A 4,694-nucleotide genomic window follows, 5' to 3' on the forward strand; every position below is an offset into this window, starting at 1 on the left:
CACTAGCCCATCTGTCATAAATTCTTACAGTCTCTAATAACGTGTTTTCTTTAGACACCACTAAACTGGTGTACATAGCACATGAAGATAAACACATACCTAACCACATTTACACATACTTACGAAAGGCAGGGATGGTGGTGAGTCATAAGATGGGTACTTTCATTTTGATTCTACAGCGTGTTGTTGTTTGTGATAAAACAACCACTTCTCAAAATAACATATTGGATGCGAGACTGTGGTAATTTTTTCACTTGACATTATTTCCAACCGTTTAATACTCAACGACTTTACTTAAACTGCATGTCAAATAGTTTTATTGTAGCGGAAGAAAGCATACTTACCTGGCGTAGAGGTTACCGTGATCATGAAGGCGGTTCCTCCGGAGCGAGGCTTGGCCATTGCACTTCGGCTGAGTTGACCTTCGCGATTATTCCTAATGCGAATAACTCGTGCGTGTAATTTTTGGTAGCCGGGAATGGCGTTCGCGCCGTCCCAACATAATAAATAAATTATGATTGTAAAAAATGTTCTAAATATATATGTAGTAGTGGTATATGTAATAAGTAGTATATGAGTTGGTTACTAGAGTTGTGCTTTTTCGTTCATTTCAGAGATTCGAATCTTTCGTTCTTTTTCTGATGAACGAACAAGTTGTTCTTTTTGTTCATTTGTTCTTTTTTTTTTTTCAAGCAATTTGTTCACTGCTGCTCGCTCCCGCGGAAAAAGCCAACAAGTACAGATTGGGGTGTGTATGCTTTGTGTAGGTATATTTAAATGTGTTATGAATAAATAAGTTAATATATCTATATGTATAATTAACTTCAAAAAAAAAAGTTACAAATTTCGGAAGCTCCAGGAAATTGAAAGAGTACAGACAAAAATTTTAAATATGAACTTTTCAAGTTTAACAAATGTAATAATTAGTTTCTTACAAAACATGTTTTTCATAAATAGTCCATACATATATTGTTGTAGCAATGCCACACACAAAGATGACCACACATATCTTTAGTGTGGCATCATCGACATTCGTGCTCACTGTAAATTTCTGCGTATGTATGTATGAATTTACGTATGTGTGTTCACGAACGAAATGAGAGAAAGAATAACATTAGATAAATCGAACTAAAAGAACAAATGAACTAAAAGAACCGAAATCGAAGATCTAGTTCACTTGTTCAGTTGAGAGACCCGGTCAATTGAACAAGTTCAGAGCGAAACGACCCAACTCTATTGGTTACAAAAATTACTTTGTTATTTAGTTTAGTACTTTGTATGACCTCCTTTTTGTTAAATAACATCTTCAAGACGATTTTCCATAGAAGTAATTAATTTTTGAGCGGATTCGCGTGGTATCTTATGCATTCTTCGACAATCTTACAAATCTGCTTTTGCCGAGTAGCCGAGTCCAAAATTGACTACAAACTGTCAAAGATATTTAAGGCGAGTGGTTGTAGAAGTGAATTCACGAGGTGTGGACAGTTCCATATTACCCATGTCGGCACATTGCCAGATTTCTGTTTAAGGTCTTTGGATTGGTAATTGCGAAATCGATCATCTGCACCTAAATTAGGGGTACTTTGCATCAAATTGTCTTTTGGTAAGGTTAAATAAAATTTTTTTCCCATTATGCCATCAAAGGAAGTTATTTTGCCAACTCCAGAGGCAGCCAAGTAGCCCCAAATCCACCACATTTGCGGCATACCTTACAGTTGGCTTCAAACCCTTCAAAAAACGCGAGTACTCCATAAATAATGTATGGAATACTCCTTTGGGAGTATGGAAGTATTCCAAAACTAATCTCTATTCATACAAAAAATGTGCTCCAATTAACATTGCGATGTCCTAGGAGAGGAGTAGGTTTGTTTGCGAGTATTCCATAGAGTAGATACGTGAGAGTACTTTCACTGTAGTGCTCCATGGAGCACCCCCAGAGGAGCATATGCCAAAGTACTAAAGAGGAATTGTGTCGGAAAGAATTATCGGAGTGAATTTATTTTAAAATGAAAGTAAATTAAGAGGGGCAATACAACTTTTATATTTTTTACTACGAATATTAGCCGTGTTTTTTAACACGCGCGTATACGTTTCGTTTGCGCGTGTTAAAAAACGCCTATCTTCGCTTAGATAATGCTTAGGAGACCCATCTAGCGGCTGTGGTAAAACAACTAGCTACAGCAACAGGGTGTAGCGAAAAGCGGAGACGCAACGCTCTGATGGCCATAGGGTATAACATATAGCTGAATCAGTTGCGATGAATTGTGGACACACATATAATACATAGAATTAGTGTACAGGGTGAAACAAAGACACATATTTCAGTTAAATCTGAGTATAATGCGTATTGAAATTTAGTAGGACAAAATTTATGCGCAGCAATTTCAGAGGTGTATTTATAGTTTGTCTCTTAGCAGTCAATAGCCGTGTTTTTTAACACGCGTATATCCGTTTACGCTTAAACTTTATATTGACTGCTAAGAGACAAACTATAAATACACCTCTGAAATTGCTGCGCATAAATTTTGTCCTACTAAATTTCAATACGCATTATACTCAGATGTAACTGAAATATGTGTCTTTGTTTCACCCTGTACACTAATTCTATGTATTATATGTGTGTCCACAATTCATCGCAACTGATTCAGCTATATGTTATACCCTATGGCCATCAGAGCGTTGCGTCTCCGCTTTTCGCTACACCCTGTTGCTGTAGCTAGTTGTTTTACCACAGCCGCTAGATGGGTCTCCTAAGCATTATCTAAGCGAAGATAGGCGTTTTTTAACACGCGCAAACGAAACGTATACGCGCGTGTTAAAAAACACGGCTAATATAAAGTTTAAGCGTAAACGGATATACGCGTGTTAAAAAACACGGCTATTCTTACGTTATTTAGCATTTTCGTGAATAAAGAAATTAATATTTTTCTATACTATAGTATGTATACATAAAACCAGTGCGCGGTTGCATTTTATCAGAGTTGCCATAGTAAAATTTTATTATCAGTTATTTGTATGCAATATTTTACTTTTGGCAACTCTGCTCGATCGTCATCGTGTCGTGATCACGGTCGTTAAAAAACGAGCAATGATCGGCTGATGTTGGTCCGCAAACGCATTGCAAAGGAGTATTGTTAGAGTACTCCAACATGAAGAAAATGGAACACGTAATCCAACAATTTTTGCAGGGAATTTTTATTTTTGAGCTCTGTATTTGCTCAACATCGCACCTATCATCTCTGAATCAAAACTTAATTGCCGTCTTTCGGTGAGTTTTACAGCAGCGGCTCACGCTCACTTCTCATGGGAATGCTCTGGATCATTGGTAGACTTGAAAAGCAAATGTCGTGAAATTTTCGCGTATGTGAAATATGACAGGCAGATGTCGCCGCTGTTTTTCATTTAACTCATACGGCGAAAGGCTAACCAGCGACATCTAATTTTGAAAAAGTAGGTTCATTAAAGGCCGCGTTGCCAACCTAAAAAGAAGTAATTATCAAATTATCTGGCTCACAAATTGAACCAGGGGGCCTACTCTGTATTGCGATGCGAAAGAAAAAATACGCGAAATCGCAAAATCGGTACTCTGTATCTTGACATTCGCATGCATATTTTGACTTTCGCATTCACATTTTGCCCATTCGCAATTTTTATCCCTTTTCGCATTGCCAGCACTCTGTATAGCGAAAGCGAATGTCAAACAGCATTCATTTTCGCATTTTTCTTGCTACAAGTAATAGGCATTCGCATTGTTCAAATATGTAAGTATTAATTGATGATTTCATAAATTGATATATTTATATTCATTGTACATTCTTTGGGGACACATCGCATGAATTGATTCTGGACAAGTAAGAATTAAACCTGTTGCATTTTCCAGAATTAAGTTGGGCAAGGGGACTCGTGTCTCCCTTGTAAGTGTGCTTTTTTCTTCTGCAAAGGTAGGATATTGCATATTAATAGCTGTGTTTTTTTATTCTTCTATATACCTTTACGCTTAAACTTTATATGGACTGCTAAGCGACAAACTTTAAATACACATCTCAAATTGCTGGGCATAAAATTTGTCCTACTAAATTTCAATACGCATTATACTCAGATGTAACTGAAATATGTGCCTCTGTTTCACCTTCAACACTAATTCTATGTATTCTATGTGTGTCCAAAAGTCATCGCAACTGATTCAGCTATATGTTATACCCTATGGCCATCAGAGGGTTGTGTATCCGCTTTTCGGTACACCCTGTGCTGTAGCTGTAGTTATTTAACCACTGCCGCTAGATGGGTCTCCTAAGCATTATCTAAGCGAGGATAGGCGTTTTTTGTCACGCGCAAACGAAACGTATACGCGTGTAAAAAAAACACGGCTAATAACAGGGTTCACCGGGCGCGTCCCGAAAAACAAGCCAACCTAATATAAACGCACGCAAGTCATTTTCTGTCAAAAATGTCTCATGCACATACAACTTGTATGAAAGCAACCCAAATTGAATTTGCTGCGTGAAAACCTATCTCGATTTCCAATTTTTGTTGTGCGTGACATTTAGATTTGACGTTTACACACATGCTTTGCATTGTCGCAACGCATGCTTATTTGGGTTAGGGAAAAAAATTCCAGTTGTTTGCGTGCGCTAAAAAAACGCAGTGCGGTTTTATTAGGTTGGCTTGAAACGAGTATGCCGATTCTGTTTGGA

General features: G+C 37.5%; 1 non-coding gene across 1 annotated transcript; it reads left to right on the forward strand.

The window, feature by feature from the left end:
* Positions 1-336: 336 nt before the first annotated feature.
* Positions 337-500, forward strand: LOC137234084 (U1 spliceosomal RNA). The gene has a single exon (XR_010947686.1). It is a non-coding gene; the product is annotated as a U1 spliceosomal RNA (small nuclear RNA).
* Positions 501-4,694: the final 4,194 nt, after the last annotated feature.

This window comes from Eurosta solidaginis, chromosome 5 (genome assembly GCF_040869045.1).
Source record: "Eurosta solidaginis isolate ZX-2024a chromosome 5, ASM4086904v1, whole genome shotgun sequence".
Lineage (NCBI taxonomy): Eukaryota > Metazoa > Arthropoda > Insecta > Diptera > Tephritidae > Eurosta > Eurosta solidaginis.